Here is a 19,035-nt window from a genome sequence, read left to right as displayed (position 1 = left end):
AATGCCATCTAGTTATAATGGATTCCTTTAAAATTGATGATACTTAGAGAACAAAGGGAATCAGCCCAGAGTCACTTATTGCAAAAAACTGCAGAGTATGATAGTTGACATGAAAATGACTCTTCAAGACTTTTAGCATAATAAACCCCTGGGTGAAGACTCTCAGAGTAACTCCCAGAAATACAGAACCAAGGGCTTTTCCATAAAGCTACTACATTTATGATCACCCGGAGAGACTAAAATACCAATGTAAAATTCCTGCTGTGACTGACCTTAATATTAAAAGCCAGAGAAATGGAAAAAAGGGGCAGAAGAGTGAAGGTCATATTTAAAAACAGTATTTAAAAAAATAATTCTGTAATATATGTATTTTTCTTAATTATTAATTTAGTGATTCAGTCACCTATTAAATTATTCCCTTAATAAACGGTAAATGCTTATTGAGCACATTTAATTCATTGCTAGCCTCTATGTAAGTTATAGTCATTAGAAAGATTAAGTATGGTATGTTTTCTGCTCCCAGGAGTCCTCAATCAGTGGGATACATGATTATTTAAATCACTAAATAAATGTGATATAATAGCAGATATAAAAGACAAGTGATCTGTGAAATCACAGGAGAAACAACTTAGTTCACATCTAAAAGCAGATATAAAAGACAAGTGATCTGCGAAATCACAGGAGAAACAACTTAGTTTAGCTAGAATGACTAGGTAAGACATCACAGGAGAAAACATTTAATCTGGATTTTGAAGAAAAGAGTAATAGAACTTGCTCTATAGAAGTAGTAATAACATGCTCAGAAGAAAGGAAATGACATATAATTTCAGTATAACTGGCTTAATATCATGAGTAGGAATTAGAAACTATCTTGGAATAAACAGGAAGCTAAAAATACTCTTTGCAAACAGCGTGCCTGAAAGAATTGTGTGATTCCTAACATTAACACTTGAAATTATTAATACTGCTAACAATATCTGGTACAATGCAATACTCAAAGTATTTATGGAGTTGGACTGAATACAACTCTAATAAATCAAATTGAATTTACTTGGGTTTTTTAAAAGTATTTTTTAGTATACTTTATTTTTTAGAGCAGTTTTAGGTTCACAGTAATATTGAGTGGAAGATACAGAGATTTCCTGTATACCCTTGCCTACACATATGCATAGCTTTCCCCTATCAACTTAACTCATCAGAATTTTTTTTTTTTTTAAGTAAGGGTGAACCTACATTGACACATCATATCACCCAGGGTCCATGGTTTATCCTAGGGTTCGTTCTTTTTATTGTACATTCTTTGTGTTGTAAATTCTGTGGTTTAGAGCAAATGTATAATGACATGTGTCTACCATTATAGTAACATACAATGTTGTTTTACTGCCCTAAAAATTCTCTGTTCTACAACTGTCCATTCCTCTGTCCTCCCTAACTCCCTCTCTAACTCCTGGCAACCACTAATATGTATTATATATATATATATATATTTTTTTTTATATATGATATGTATATTTTTTTACTGTCTCCATAGTTTTGCCTTTTCTTGAATGTCATATATCTGGAATCATATAGAATGTAGCCTTTATAGATTGGCTTCTCTTAGTAATATTCATTTACAGTTCTTCCATGTCTTTTCTTGGTTTGATAGCTCAATTCTGTTTAGAGTTGAGTATTTTTCCATTGCCTGGTTGTATTGCAGTTTATCCATCACCTAACTAAAAGACATCTTGGTTGCTTTCAAACTTTGGGAATTATGAATAAAGCTACTGCACACATTTGTATGCAGGTTTTTGTGTGTACACATTTTCAACTAATCTGGATAAAAATCAGGGAACAAGATTGCTGAATGATATGGTAAAAGTATGGGTAACTTTATTGAAAACTGCCAACCTGTCTTCCAGAGTGGCTATGCCATTTTTCATTCCCACCAGCAATAAATGGGAGTTCCTGTTGCTTCACATACTTACCAGCATTTGTTGGCAGTGTTCTGGGTTTGGGCCAGTACAATAGGTATGTAGAGCTTTCCCACTAAATTTACATTTTCCTGATTGACATATGATGTGAAACATCTTTTCACATGCTTATCTGCCACCTGTATATCTTCTTTGGCTAGGTATCTCTTAAAGTTTTTGGTGCATTTTTTAATTGGGTTGTTAGTTTTTTTACTGTTGAATTTTGAGTTCTTTGTATATAATGGGTAACGATCCTTTATCAGATATGTTTTTTGCAAGTACTTTCTCCCAGTCTGTGGCTTGTGTTTTCATTCTCTTGATAGTGTCTTTCACAGAGCAGATCTTTTTTAATTTTAGTAAAGTCCAATGAAGTCTTTCTTTCTTAGAGTGTGACTTTGGTATTATATTTATGAATGTGTTTTTCAGCTACATTTGAAAATAAATAATTTGAATATTCTTTTCCTGATATTCTTTTAGAAGACAGATGTAGTGGGCAGAATAATGTCCCTGCTCAAGATGTCCATATCCCGAATCATGGAACCTGCAAATATATTACGTTACCCAGTAAAGGATATTGCATATTTAAGTTAAGAATCTTGTCCTGGATTACAGAGCTTCATCATGTGATCACAAAGGAGGAAACAGGATATCCAGTGTCAGAATGGTGCCATGCGAGAGTGACTTAACTGGTCATTATTGCCTTGAAGAAGGGAATGACCACAAACCAAGGAATTTATGTGGTCTCTAGAAGGTGGAATCGGCAAGGGAACCGATCCTCCCTTTAAGCCTTTAGAGCAATATAGTGGTTCTATCATTTTTAGTCCACTAATACTCATTTTGAATTTCTGAAGTCCAGAACAGTAAGATAATGCAACTCTGTTGTTTTAAGCCATTATTTTTTGTGGTAATTTGTTACAGCAGCAGTAGGAAACTATTGGAAATTATAGGAAAATAATAGGAAATTATACTGAGAACTCATACAATTTCAGGATCTTAAAAGTTGTCTCTTTTTTCATTTGTCACTTTAAAATTCTTCTTTCTTCCTTTCCTTCCTCCCTCCTCCCTCCCTCCCTCCCTCCCTTCCTTCCTTCCTTCTTTCCTTTCTTCCTTCCTTCCTTATCAAGAAGAGGTGATAGAGACAATATAAAAAGTTCTGAAGAACTCCAAATTGAAAAAAAAAAAAAAAGGCTTCCTTCTACTTAACACAGATTTCTTATTTCCTAGGGAGATACATCTACCCCATCTCCTGTCTGTCTGTCTGTCTATCTATCTATCATCTGTGGAGAGAGAGAAAGATAGACTCTAAAATTATTCTAAAATGGATTGGAATGCATAACTCAAGCATGATGTTAGTACTGAGTATGTAATTTTTAAAGCCAGATTATTTTAGTGATTAACAATAAGCCCTTTTGTAAAGTTGCATTCCTTTCCTCTAGAATAGTACTTAGGGCTTGGGTGTCTTGGTAGTGTTAAATTGTAAACCCTAATATATCAGGACAATTCTGAGTCACATCTGCATCACTTAGTATTGCATCCTGAGCAACAAACATTAAAGCCGACACAAATTTCAAAAAGACTGGATGAGGGGCGCCTGGGTGGCTCAGTCGTTAAGCGTCTGCCTTTGGCTCAGGTCATCATCCCGGGGTCCTGGGATCGAGCCCCGCATTGGGCTCCCTGCTCCGCGGGAAGCCTGCTTCTCCTCTCCCATTCCCCCTGCCTGTGTTCCCTCTCTCGCTGTGTCTCTCTCTGTCAAATAAATAAATAAAATCCTAAAAAAAAAAAAAAAAAGACTGGATGAACTTGGAATGGATCAGAATAGAGATAGATAGACTCTGAGGAATCAGAATGGCCCCAGAACCCAAGTCTGATATGATAGTATAAACAAGTCTGATAATGATAGTCTAAACATATGAATAGAACATATGTGTCAGTTGGAAAGAAGGTTAGTCTCCAGTAGAAGGGTAAAATGAGTCACAGAAGGAACAGTATTCACTAAGAATGTATTATAAGGTATAGGTCTGTGTTTTCCAGGCTACTAGTTGCTAAAAACTTTAAAATTATTCAACAGATTCATCATGTTCTGTGTTTATGTTTCTTAAGCAGAGTTTAACAGGAAATCTAACCATTGTATGAAATACATGCAGATTTTCATGTGAGGTAGCACCTCCCGTTTGTATCAGGGATTCTCTAATGATGTACTTTCTGAGCCAGTGAAAGTGAGGGTCAGGAATGTCGCACTTATGAATTAATAAGATAGATGGCAATTGGTTAAAAAATTTTTTCAGATAGCAACTTGTCCCATTTCTACCATTTAGAGAAAAAAAAAAAAGTGCACCTACAGTGGCTGAATCTTACTGTAGTCAATAAATAAATATCTTATATCTCAAAGACAAAGGGAAAATATGATGTCTCTAAATATGTTAAATTTTATGACATTTAGCAATTAAGTGTTCTCTGTTCTGCCTTGCCATCATTTTGAGTAGTACGATTATACTTCTTCATTTCATTGACTTTGGACTTTCTATGTGACTTGCTAGGGAAAATGAAATATGAGCAAACATAACATAAGCCATTATTGAACAGAGACTTTATGTGTAATTATGAGTTTGTGTCTGTCCATCCTCCTTTTGAGATTTTGTTATTTGCCAGGAAAAAATCATTCCCCAAATAGTGAATGTTCCTTCAGGTGGAAACCCAGAAAGAATCAGAAGGCAGGTGTTGCCCAGCAGAGTCCTCCTGAGGCCAGCTGAGCCAATCTTGCACAGCACAGATCAAGGCATCCTGTAAATTTCATGTAATGTGATGAAGAATTAAATGTTTATTTGGGTTAGCTACTAAGATTTGAGAGTTTTGTATGCTGAAACATCAGACTTACACGTATATTGGCTTTCTTAATATCTCCCCTGGATGTCATCTCAAACTAATATAAAATGTGAATTATTTTTCCCCCAACTGATTCTTCCTTACTGATTTCCATCCCAGCAAACAGCACCAATATACAACATGGTTGCTTAAGCCAAAAATCTTGATTGTCCTGAATTCCCTTTTTATTCTCCACCCCTTTAACAAATCCAGACAAAACATGAAAAAAATAGTAGTTAACATCCCTTACTTACTTAAAATAGTTTAATGACTTCCAATTATACCTTCAAGGAAATCTTTTTTTTTTTTTTTTACATTGGCCTATATCATTGCCATATATGTTACTACATTTTGACTTACTATACTGTAGTCTTCTCACCTTCTCCTGTTTTATTGGCTTCATAAAGATCATTCCTGTTTTACATGCATCATGTTGGACGTTCTTTGTCCTTAGGTCCCTCCTAATCCAGATATTCTCATGGCAACCTCCTTCTGATCATTCAGACACCCATGAACTCAACAGTGGCACCTTCTGTATCCTAAAGTAGTCACCTAGTTAAATATTCTCACATGATTCTATTTTATTCTCCTCCATCATTTTCTTATCCACTTATTTATTATTAATCTGTCCTTCACCGCCCCCCCCCACCTTATTTGAATATTACCTCTAAGGAATGATGTTTAAAATATATGTTCAGACCTGAATATTCAGCACTGAGGACAGCGCTTGGAACATCATAGACATTCATTATACATCATGAGTTAGTGAAATCACTGCTATTATATTGTACTGCTTATAAGTAAAATCAGTACTATCATTGTAATGAAATTAAACAGAAATACTTGCAGGAAGATTGATGGTACTGTTTCAGTATTGTAAAGAAAAAGTTAAATTTTCTCTTATTATGTTCGCAAAAATAATAAGAATAGCGTTATCTTGGAAGTAATTATTTTGTATGCTTGCTCTTTTGTATTATTGTGATGACAGTGAGCATTATCATCATTTTTAACCTTAAATATTTTGTAATAAATAGTTACACTATTGCTAAAGATTCTCCATCTGAGAAAATACTGAATGGGGTTTAATCTTTGACAAAAAGTATAAGACAAATAGAATAACTATATTATGTAGCTCATTACCTGATTTTCTGTTCTTTCAAACAATATACACTATAGTAATTCAAGAGAATTGAGCTTAGCAAAGGTATATATTTGATAATAAAAGTATAAACATATAAAGAGTGAGCTTCTGAATTTTATTTCCTGTGTATGGGCTCTATGGTAACTGTATATTTTTATATTATATCATGAATCTTTATTCATAGTTCCCCCCAAATAAGTAGGTTGAACCTATTTAAAACAAAAATTAGTGCTTATCTAACTCAACACTGTATTTTCTATTATGGGAATATTATAGGAATAAGTTGCTGGGAACATTGTTCCTAGCTGTGAAATACAAGGCAAAGGATATAGTTAACAAATATGTTTAATGTGAGGTTCAGTTATATTTAAGCAAATAACTTTAGTGAAAACAAAGAAATGAGTACTTTAATTCATCAAAAGACTAGTTAGTTGTTTTTATATTCCAACCATTAGTTACAATAAGTTTTCAAACATAGCATTATTATATAATAATTATTATATAATAGTGACATAATACAAAATATAACTATTTTTAAACTAGTAATTGAATTCAGTGTGTCAACAAAAACACCTGCAGTCATTCGAAATGTGGGATTACTAATTTAAACTGATAAATCATTTTGAATATACAAAATACCAAATACATATACTGCTTTTCAACATAAATGCCAAATACTTACCTATGCATTTTAATATAAAAATGTGAATATAATAATATAATTTAATATAAAAATGTGAATATAAAAATATAATTCGTTTACTTAATTTTGTTCCCAGAGTTTGGTTTTCTAGAGATCGTTTTTTACCAAGAGAATTGGCTGAGATTGCCCATCTTTAACCAAAGGTAATTAACATTACTGGATTCTTAACTAGATCAGGGTTAAAAGGACACATGTGCACATAAGGCAACAATGGCCATTTCAATAAATTAAAGCTGTTTATGACAGCTGTGGGCATTCAGAATGAGTCTCCTCCCTACCTTGGCTGATAGACAAACACTTTTTGAAATAATAACCATTCTATGGGCTTCAAAATTTGAAAAAGGAGGGGTATGCTACATCATATCACCAAATTCTCTGTGCAATCATAGAAGACTGAGGTAACCACTGAGATGGACTAATTGCTTCGATTTTTTTCTAAGAATAACATTTTTCATTTAGCTAAGAACTTTGCTTGAATACTAAGTTATATAAACATATTTTCTAACTAACCATAAAATTTGAATTCTACGTATATGTTTAGAATACTATAACTTGCACATCTTTAAGATGATGTTCACGATGATAATTTGTTAATTAATTTTGATACATCTAGGTGATTTTTCTGACTTGTGATGCTAACTTGTGTGCACATTTTACTGATACCATTGAATTCAAATATATAAAAGCTATTTACTCTCAATCTGCTCACTAAAGCCATTATACTTGTTTTTCACCATCTGAAATTATCATGGATTTAACCAGAAATTACTGATGTATTATACATAGAGAAAAACTTGATGACAAATATTAGAGCAATAGCTTACCCACAAAAAAGTTATTTTAATTGATCCTCCAAATTAATAGAAATCTTCAAAGAACATGTAGTAGGCTGAAATACGGCCCCAAAACATGTCCATACTCCAATCCCTGGACCCTGTGAACATGTTACCTTAAAAGGCAAAAGAGGCCTTGCAGATGGGATTAAGTTAAGAATTTTTGAGATGGGGAAATTATCTCGTGTTATTCTTGTGAGCCTAAAGTGATCATAATGGCCCTTTTAAAAGGGAAGCAGCAGGTTCAGAGTGAGAGAATGTTTTGTCAAACTGGACGCAGAAAGAGAAAGCAGTGTGGTAACAGGTACAAAGAGAGAGAGAGAGACAACAGAAGCAGAAGTCAGAGAAATATGGGGTCACAAGTCAAGGAATTCAGACAGCTTTTAGAAGCTTGAAAGGCAAAGAAACAGATCTTAGAGCTTCCGGAAGGAACAAAAGCCTCAGGATAAATTAAATATAGCCAAATGAAACCCAATTTGGTCTTCTATCTCCAAAACTCTACAAAAAGAAATTTGTGTTCTTTAAACTACCAAATGTGTGAGAATTTTTTATAGCAACGATAGTAACTTAATACAGATCATAAAATTATTTTGCTAAAATATAATTTATGATTTTGCTTCAATTATAAATTACATAATATAATTATGAAGTAAAAAACTGGATCCTCTAGTTATTTTCACAAACAACATAAAAATACTATTGTTCTAGAAATTTGACTAGTTTTGTTTGTCATTTTCTAGTTGGGCATTCCATATTAATTGCATGTACTTCTTTGAGGTATTTTTAAAGGAAACCTTTGCAAGACTTTTACTTGTGACTTAAGAATGAGAAATCTGAATAGCTTGTCATCCTCATGGTAGTTATATCCACCCAACTGCAGGCATTTAAACATTTTTTTGTATTATTTTAGAACGAGGATTCATTCCTTTTTTTAAAAAAAGATTTGTCAGAGAGAGAGTGAGAGCGCGCACAAGCAGGGGAAGCTGCAGGTAGAGGGAGAAGGAGGCTCCCCGCTGAGCAAGGGGAGTAGGACTGGATCCCAGGACCCTGGGATCATGACCTGAGCCAAAGGCAGCCGCTTAACTGACTGAACCACCGAGGTGTCCCACGAGGATTCATTCCAGTGTAAAGGGAATACATATTCACCGTAGAAAATATGCTGAAAATAAAAATTAATGGCATTAATGAGGTTTCACATAGAAACAATCACTGTCCCTATTTCCCACACTATAGGAATATAAAATTTGAATAATCCTACATATAGTATTTTGGACCTTGCAGTTATCACTAAATGATAATTCCTAAGCACACTTTATCATATATTTTATTTTTTTAAAGATTTTATTTTACTTATTTATTAGAGAGAGTGAGAGAGCACAAGAGGAGGTAGGGTCAGAGGGAGAAGCAGACTCCCCGCCGAGCAGGGAGTCTGATGCGGGACTGGATCCCGGGACTCCAGGATCATGACCTGAGCCTAATGCAATCGCTTAACCAACTGAGCCATCCAGGCGCCCTTTATTATATATTTTAAATGAAACTTAATAAATGCATAGTAATCCATACATTACATTTTCATAATTTATCAATTCTCCATAGGTGAACCCTTAGTATTTTTATTAAAAATAATACTATCATAATGTAACTGTAAAACACTTAACATAATAAAACAATAATAAAACCTGATAAGACCTGTTTTCATGTTACCTATCTTAAAAATTCCAGAAAGTGGAATTACTGAGTTGAATTGTATACAAAATTGTAAATTATAATTGGAATGTACCTAGGAAATTTTTCTCAAGAAGCTTTAAAATTAAACTTATTCTCAAGAATGCATTGGAATGTTCATTTAATGACAAATTTTGCAACATTTAGCATGAATTTTTTTTTTAGCAAACTCATAAGGAAATAACATCAAGTTGTTTTAATTTGCATTCATTGAATTAATGTTATGGAAAATTTTGAAATTGCTTTTTATCTTTCCTTCACATTTCAGAAAACAAATGCTATGTTTACCTCTCCTTATTTATACTCTAATATTTTTATTAAACTAATTAACCATCTGGTATTTTTTTAAATATTTTGGATAAGTGTCCAAATTATTTTTACAGTAAATTTTAAACAGTTTTTCCAGCATACCACTGGGGTTCTATAATTTCTTTTCTTGATTTTTATCTCCATTCTTATTGATACCACACTGGTTTAATTTCATTATGAATTTTGATATTTCCAATGCAAATACTCTGATTCTAACATTAATTTAATAATTTAAGTAATTGCTTGACTATTCTCAACTACTTGTGAAAGAATAAATGTGCTGAAAGAGGGCATAAAAACTCAGAAATATTATTTAATATTTGCTGAATAAAGAAAATGTTGGGGGTGCCTGGGTGGCTCAGTCGTTAAGCGTCTGCCTTTGGCTCAGGTCAGGGTCCTGGGCTCAAGCCCCACATTGAGCTCCCTGCTCAGTGGGAAGCCTGCTTCTCCCTCTCCCATTCCCCCTGCTTATGTTCCCTCTCTCGCTGTGCCTCTCTCTGTCAAATAAATAAATAACATCTTTAAAAAAAAAGAAAATGTTGAAACCAGAATTAACTCCTTTCTATATCTGGTAAGTTCCCCTTAGGTAAGAGCCATCATTGCCATAAGTAGTTCAGGAACTATATGTTCCCAGCTTATCAAACGCATTTGGTTAGCAGATTCTCCTATGACCCTAGCATAAATTTCTTGGGGACTATAAATAGCCAAGTTTGGATTGCATATTCAACGTCAACCCAACTCTGTGAGTGTCTGTGTTTTTTTTTTTTTTTTTTTTTTTTTAAAGCTTGTTTCCTGAGCCTAAGAGGAATTATTACTGGTACTGCATCAGGGACACAGAATTTCAGATTATGATCAATTTTGACTGTTTAACTTAGGGAAAAATAATATTATTTTTGTATTTTGTATTTCCTTATATCCAAGATGCCATCCATTTAAAGGCTTATGCTGCATACTATATATATTATTCTGTAACTTTTCCAGTCTACGTGCTTGTGTACTTTATAAATGTTTATATCAATAACTCTGTTATCTATTTCACACGTGTATGATTATACCTCTGAATGTTTATCGATTCAACATCTCGAGATTTTAAATATCTTTAATATTTTGTCATTGCAAACAACACTATAATGGATTTTCATGTTGAGAATCTGACATCATTTCTCTAGGGTACAGAGCTAGGGGCCGTGTTGCCCACAGTGTATGCACAATTTCAGTTTTACTAGATACAGAAAAAATCTATTACAAATTGCTTTTCTCATTTACATTCCCACTGGCAATGTATATGAGTTCCCATTGTTCCAGTGTCGTGCAAGGCTGTTCCCATATGCTGTAGGACTGGGGAGGTATTTATCAATGTCATGTAGCAAGGTGGATTTATTTTGAAAGAAAAAATATGTAAAACCATGGCCAGCAAGAGAATAGAAGGATTAGACCTTTATCCATTTTTTGCATAGAGTCATCCACAGTTAAGGCTAGAACAATCATTGGGACACATAATGTGAGTTTATGTCCAGGTTTTGGCCCTCTATGGATTTATTCCATTCCATTTGATAGATTAGATGTATGAGTAGTGAGGATCACAAAGATTATGTGGGTGCCAGAGAGTCTAGATCCAGTAAATGCTGTTTTGGAATATCAGTTTCCAATCACCGGGGGGTCTTGTGGTCAGTACACTCTGACTAGAAAGCTGATTATGTAGTGCAGACAGAGACTGATTTTAGTAAAAAGACTTAGGGTTATCACCATATAGTAAGTGGAGAAGGTAAGGAGATTAAAACTTTTATAATTTTTATTATTTTCTATTTATAATATAGTTTATACTTCCTTAATAAAAATTGTGATTTTAGATGTTTTTGATGAAAACTTTTTAAAAAAATGTTTTTCATAGGGGCGCCTGGGTGGCTCAGTCAATTAAGTGTCTGCCTTATGCTCAGGTCATGATCCCTGAGTTCTGGTTCTGGGATGGAGCCCTGTGTTGGGCTTCCTGCTCAGCAGGGAGTCTGCTTGTCCCTCTCCCTCTTCTGCTCCCCGTGCTTTGATCTCTCTCTCTCTCAAATAAGTAAATAAAATCTTTAAAAAAAGTTTTTCATATGCTCTGTTATAAAAGAACTTCATGTAGGAATTCTCTGTTTTATAATAGATTATCTTCATCTGTTTACCAAATACTAGTTTAATACTTATTATATGCCAGTCACTAGGTTATATACTGAATTTATCATTATAAACATAATTTTATTTTCCCTCAGGAAGTTTACAATCTAGTAAAGAAGACTGTGTGTGTGTGTTTGGGAGGGTTTATGTATTTAAAGAGAGAAAGAGAATAACAATGCAGATTATGGGACGTGAGGTAAATGTGAAGGCAAAAACAAAGGTGTTTGAGAGTTTTGGTAGGGCAAAAATGCAGTTTGGGTGGATTATTATATTTTTTAAAAGATGATTTAGAAGGAAGTTGGAGAGAGAGATCGAATCAGGTTGATAAAATTTGTATAGAACCACAGAAGACCCCAAGTAGCCAAAGCAACGCTGAGAAAGAAGAACGAAACTGGAGATGTCACAATACCAGATTTCAAGCTATACTACAAAGTTGTAGTAATCAAAACAGTATGGTACCTGGCACATAAATAAACACATAGATCAGTGAAACAGAATAGAGACTCCAGAAATAAACCCACAATTATATGGTCAATGTAATCTATGTCATAGGAGGCAAGAATATACAATGGAGAGAAGACAGTCTTTTCCATAAATCGTGCTGGGAAAACTGGACAACTACATGTAAAGTAACAAAATTGGACTACTTTCTTACACTATTCACAAAAATAAACACAAAATGGATTAAAGACCTAAACAAAAGACCTGAAACAATAAAAATCCTAGAAGAGAGCACAGGCAGTAATTTCTCTGACATTGGCCATAGGCACATTTTTCTAGATATGTCTCCTGAGGCAAGTGAAACAAAAGCAAAAATAAGCTGTTGGGATTACATCAAAATAAAATGCTTTTGCACAGCAAAGGAAACATCAAGAAAACAAACAAACAAAAAAACCCTAGTGAATGGGAGAAGATATTTGCAAATTATATATCTGATAAGGGGTTAATATCCAAAATATAAAGAACTTATACAACTCAATACCAAAAAAAACAAACAATCCAGTTAAAAAAAATGGTCAGAGGGCCTGAAATAGACATTTTTCTGAAGAAGATATGCAAGCCAACAGACAGGTGAAGAAGTTCAACATCACTCATCATCAGGGAAGTGCAAATAAAAAACACTGAGATATTACCTCACACCTGTCAGAATGGCTAAAATCAAAAACTCAAGGAATAATTGTTGGTGAGGATGTGGAGAAAAAGGAACCCTCATGCACTCTTGATGGGAATGTAAATTGGTGCAGCCACTGTGGAAAATGGTATGGAGTTTCCTCAAAAATTTGAAAATAGAAATACCATATGATTCAATAATTCCACTATTGGGTATTTATTTATTTATTTATTTATTTATTTATTTATTTATTTAAAATGTTTTATTTATTCATGAGGGTCAGAGAGAGAGAGGCAGAGGCAGAGGGAGAAGCAGGCTCCCCGCCCAGCAGGGAGCCTGATGCGGGACTCGATCCCAGGACCCTGGGATCATGATCTGAGCCGAAGGCAGATGCTCAGCCATCTGAGCCACCCATGTGCCCCACCACTATTGGGTATTTACCCAGGGAAAACAAAAACATTAACTCCAAAAGATAAATGCACCCCTATGTTTATTGCATTATTTATAATAGCCAAGACATGGAAGCAACCTAAGTGTCCATCAGTAGACAAATGGATAAGGGAAATGTGATATACATACATACATACATACACACACACATATAACTATGTAACTATGTATATTTATGTTTACACACACACACATAGATATACAATGGAATATTACACAGCCATAAAAAGGATGCGATCATGCCATTTGAGACAACATGGATGGACTTGGAGGGTATTATGTTAAGTGAAATAAGTCACACTGAGAAATACAAATACCATATGATTCCACTTATAAATTGAATCTAAAAAATGAATAAACGGAAGGAGAATCAAAACTATAAATACAGAGATGAAACCGATGTTTGCCAGAGAGGAGGGGAGTTGGGGGTTGGGCAAAATGGGTGAAAGTGATAGAGATACAGGCCTCCAGTTATGCAGTGAGTGATTTATCAAAATAAAAAGCAGAACATAAGGAATATAGTCAATGATATCGTGGTAGCAATGTAATGGAACAGATGGTAGCTACACTTGTGAAAATAGTATAATGTATATAAACTTGTCAAATCACCAAGTTGTACACCTAAAACTAATATAACATTGTGTGTCAACTATACTCAAAAAGGGTTGGTAGGTCATACTAAGAATTTGATGTTTAACTTCAGCGGCAAACTATTAATAGGAAATAATTTAAATATTTTTTGAAAGGAAGTAAGCAAGCTGATTTGTGTTTTTAGAGAGGTAATAACAGGCATTGTATCAAATAATTGGTGAAAAATAAGACTGTCACTTTATTCATTTAATTAACTAATTTTTGTTGTGCACCTACCATGTCCCAGTTAATGATCTAAGCATTTGAAAATCCTCAATGACCCAAATAAAGAAAAATCCTTGCCCTTATGGACCTTACCTTCTAGTAGGGAGAATAATAAATATAATTACTAATTTAATTAAACAGTATGTAGGGAGATATATAACATGGAAAAAAGAAAAAGAGAAGGGGGGGGGAAGATGTAAGGAGATCCAAGAACTCTGGATAGGATATGATAGATCATGTAGGCATTGGTGGAACAGTAATGATGAAACAGAGACTTAAAGGATCTTGGATACTCAGTCTTGGGTATCTCCATGCCAAGGGATAAATCACCTAGGAAAGATCCAGAAGTAGATGGATAGACCATGAGGCTAGTAAGCTTCAGGATCTGCATTTACACAGGCCTCTTTAAAATCCCTGAAGCTACTTTTTTTTAAAGAAAATGTTATGTACTTTTTCTTAGGAAAGTAACCTACATTGTTTAAACTTTAGAACTCACCTCTGAATTGACCTGTGGATTTCAAGTTGAATTCTTCTTAAGTTCATGGAACAGAAACAAGGCTAATATGCCAGGATATTGATAAATAAAGATGTTGTCCATATGAAGAAGATCGAGGGGTGGAAATACAAGTTATAGAAATCAGAATAATTTTTGAGTGTTTCAGTAATGGATTTTTCAATAATTTGGCATTTGGGAAATAAAATATTTGACAGTAAGCCAAGAAAATGTCAATTATGATATTATAAATTTGTCTCTAATAATCACTTTACTAAATAAATATTTCAATCATGTAATAGTAATGGTTATGTAGTTTTATAAAATGATTAGAGGAAGAATTCTATACTATATATGAATTATTTTTATAAGGTGCAGGCATATCAGTTACCTCACAAATCATTAATTCTACAAAATCCAATAAAATTACACATTTTACCTTTTATAAACTTTCCTTTTTCCAGTAATAGACAAATTAGGACAAAGTGCTGATTTGGGAAATCAAATTGTATACTCTGTATTATAAAATAAAACTGATCAGTGTGCTTCATGCAGTTATTTATTGCAGGGATGGGCTTAGTACGACTGAAATATTTAAGGAGAGACAATGTAGGTGATTATTTTTTATTCATAAATTCACATAAATCAGATTTTTAGAACAGCAGATAAATGGCCACTTTATAAACACTTAAGTTCTTCAACTTGAAGTTGTGAATAGTATGGCTAAAAATAATGAATGTTAAAGTGATAAATACATCATGTATACATGTGCCAGTTTAGCATTATGCATTACAGACTTCATATTTCTCTATGGTCGTTCAGAAGTTTTCCAAAATTTTTAGCCAACTTCTTGGAAGTAATCCATCCATCTTCTATGCCAAAGTGAAGTGAATCCTAACAATACCATATGAATACTTGCTGGAGTGAAAATAGGCAGCATGTGATTTTATACTGAATTGGTAATAAAAAACAAACCAGGACTTGTTAATATCAAACAACCATTTTCTTTGAGGTCTATGACTATAAATACAGTAGCTAACAAATCAACTTAGATGAGAAAATCAATTTGAAGAATGAGGATCCTCACAGCAACTAACTGTTAGCCATCTACATTTGGGACAGCTTTAAAGATTGTTTTGATTTTCTTCATTTCACTGGGAAGACAGAGACTCAGATTCTTCTATCCCAGTTCTTCATTTGCAGTCCTGTACTCAAGCATTTTCAAGAACACTTTGGCAAATTATATAAAAGAGCAGTGCCTGTTCAAGCATTATTGCCCAAGTGGTTACTTTATAATTTTTTCTCCCCTAAAATGGAATATTTACTGGCTTTTGCTTTATCCATCATTAACCCCCTGACTAACGGATACTATTAGTTCATCTGGAAAACTCAGTACTACCTTTGATAATTAACCACTGTGAGCTAAATTGCATATTACAGTTGTGTAAGTTCCATGGTAAATCCCACAACTTGTTTCTGTCAATATTTTTTATTTTTTATTTTTTTAAAGATTTTATTTATTTGAGACAGAGAGAATGAGATACAGAGAGCATGAGAGGGAGGAGGGTCAGAGGGAGAAGCAGACTCCCTGCCGAGCAGGGAGCCCGATGCGGGACTCGATCCAGGGACTCCAGGATCATGACCTGAGCCGAAGGCAGTCGCTTAACCAACTGAGCCACCCAGGCGCCCCTGTCAATATTTTTTAAACATTACAAACATTGTAGCCTATACATTTACTTCACATATATGTACAAAGCCTGTCAGTATTGAAGCCACTATAAAAGGTTGTGAGGCTGTCAGCAGATGTTTATAGAGTGAAAAAAATATGATAGCCCTTATAATGTGACAGATTTTTTTCTTATAAATTCCTTTTTTTAAAAAAAAGTGGATAGTCCATCATCTCTCATGGTACGTCTCCCCCCTCCGATTTCCCCCCCTTCTTTCTTCCCCTCCTGCTATCTTCTTCTTTTTTTTCTTAACATATATTGCATTATTTGTTTCAGAGATACAGATCTGTGATTCAACAGTCTTGACAATTCACAGTGCTCACCATAGCACATACCCTGCACAAACAATGAATCATGGAACACTACATCAAAAACTAAATGATGTAATGTATCGTGATTAACATAACAATAAATTTTTTTAAAAAAAACAGTGGATATGCATAACCAGATTCATGAATCTTAGATTGTGTCATCATAGATCATAAATTACATACTGCATTGTGTCATATCATAAATCACAAAATATATACTATGTTTGGAATTAATAGTTGAACTAAGCATTTTTTATGAAAACATCTAAATTTACTTTGAGGTGCAGCTACTTATCATTTGATGATATTGAGATGTAATAAGGAAGAATAATAATTGAATTTGCATGCCAAGGTAGAACAAGTGAACTTATTGCATTTGTGCCAATAATTATTAAAATACAAAAAATAATGTAATCAAAATTAAGAAAAAGCAAGCTTTACGCAGTGGCAGTATCGTAGCCAATGAGGTTTATCCGAGGCGCGATTATTGCTAATTGAAAATTAAGAAAAATCAGTAATGATTAAATAACTAAAAAAAAATCCTTATATATTCTTGATCTAGACATTAGTTAGAAAACACAATTCAAATTTAAAAAAAAGTAACACCAAACAATAAAATTACTAATGAAATTACATTATGAGGTATATCACAATCTTAAAAAATAGTGTTAGTAGATTAGATTTGGATATATTAATAAAATAATTTATGTCTAACCACTCTAGAAGTGAGACATTCAATTCCATGTCCCCAAATTAAATACCCATGTCTATAACATTGCATGTATTAAAAATTATCATTTATTTCTTAACTTTTTAAATATTATATCTATTATTTTTAAAAAACATATTTACTAGTACGGTATTATTTATAGAAAGCGACTAAATTTTACATGAAAGATCAGCTTTCCATGTCTGTAGTAATTAAATATTGTTGGTATCCTTGAAAATACAATAACATCAAATCATTAATTTAGTGCTTTAGAAAGAAAATTGTGAAGAAAATTCAAATTTCATAAAGAGGTATGGAAATGAACATGCAATATGAAAGATGTTACCACATTAGTACTAGTTATGTCATATTTCCTATAATATTTTATAGTTTTTAGTGAAGTAAGAAAAGTACCACAGAAGCACTTTAGTTATATTGGTAACTTAATATTCATTTAATATATTTTAATAAGCATTTGTCATATCTAGACATTGTCTGATTTAATGTCAGGACCCATGAACATGGGGCTCCTGGGTGGCTGAGTCACTAAGCATCTGCCTTCAGCTCAGGTCAAGATCCCAGGGTCCTGGGATTGAGCCCTGCATGGGGCTCCCTGCTCAGCGGGAAGCCTGCTTCTCCCTCTCCCACTCCCCCTGCTTGTGTTCCCTCTCTTGCTATGTCCCTCTCTCTCTGTCAAATAAATAAATAAAATCTTTAAAAAAAAAAAAGGACCCTTGAACAAAAAAAATATTAAATAGTTTTTCCCTCACTTTATATATTTTACTTAATATAGATAATGATTACTCTCATCATCTGTAAAGTGAACAGATAGGATCATTTTTATGATTGGTATAATTTTCTAATATTTAAGTGGAAATGTAGGGGGACAAGCATGTTCATTGTTCACTTCTTTTTAGTTTTTAGCAATCCCCTAAACTCATTCTAAAAATGCAAATCAGAGTCCCTCAGAATTATGTGAATTCATAAGGACAGACTTAAATTTAGAAGCAATATGAGATTCCTTTCTGGTTTTCCTCAAGGACCTCATCTTCAAAACCACAAAGGTTAGCAACTGTAATGGTCTTATTGAAGTGCAATAAGTAATAATTATTTAATTGCTGCATGAATAATTTAAGCAAAAGTATTTTTCCAGGTAAGAAATATTTAGAAGGGGTAGAGAAGGGGTCCAACCCACAGTTTGAAAACTCTTTTTTTCTGGTTCAGGACATTGTACATTGCACTCTTCTGGCTGCAAAAACAAACAACAACAACAAAAAAACCCTTCAAATACTGTGTTAGTTATTTAGGCTCTGATTTAGAAGAAGGCACACTAGAAGACGATTGAATCAGATGCTGATTACCAGTTTACCATTTTCACTGCAATTTAAATTAAATTAAAGAGGCCAATGAGATATGGAGCAGGGATGATGAAACAAACAAAAAACCTCTGCTTTCTTCATTTCAGAACATCAAGTTTGAAGAGCAAATACAAAAATCTTCTGTAGCAGTGGTAGTTGTCAGTAGGACAACAATAATAGAATATTCATATACAGTACCACAAAACTTAGCTGCAATGAATTAAGCTAAATAATTTTGAAGCGATACCATTCATTATCTATTTCCACCTCTTTACATAGTGAAGAGTTTAGCAAATTAATTTACGTTACCTGAAAACTCGTGGCTGTTGTCTTGGAATTGAA

General features: G+C 33.6%; 1 non-coding gene across 1 annotated transcript; it reads left to right on the top strand.

The window, feature by feature from the left end:
• Positions 1-17,059: 17,059 nt before the first annotated feature.
• LOC123324346 lies at positions 17,060-17,198 on the top strand. The gene has a single exon (XR_006539752.1). It is a non-coding gene; the product is annotated as a U4 spliceosomal RNA (small nuclear RNA).
• Positions 17,199-19,035: the final 1,837 nt, after the last annotated feature.

Source organism: Neomonachus schauinslandi, chromosome 3, assembly GCF_002201575.2.
Source record: "Neomonachus schauinslandi chromosome 3, ASM220157v2, whole genome shotgun sequence".
Classification (NCBI taxonomy): Eukaryota; Metazoa; Chordata; class Mammalia; order Carnivora; family Phocidae; genus Neomonachus; species Neomonachus schauinslandi.
The sequence above is the reverse complement of the archived record's forward strand: the minus strand, read 5'-3'. Positions and strand labels throughout refer to the sequence as shown.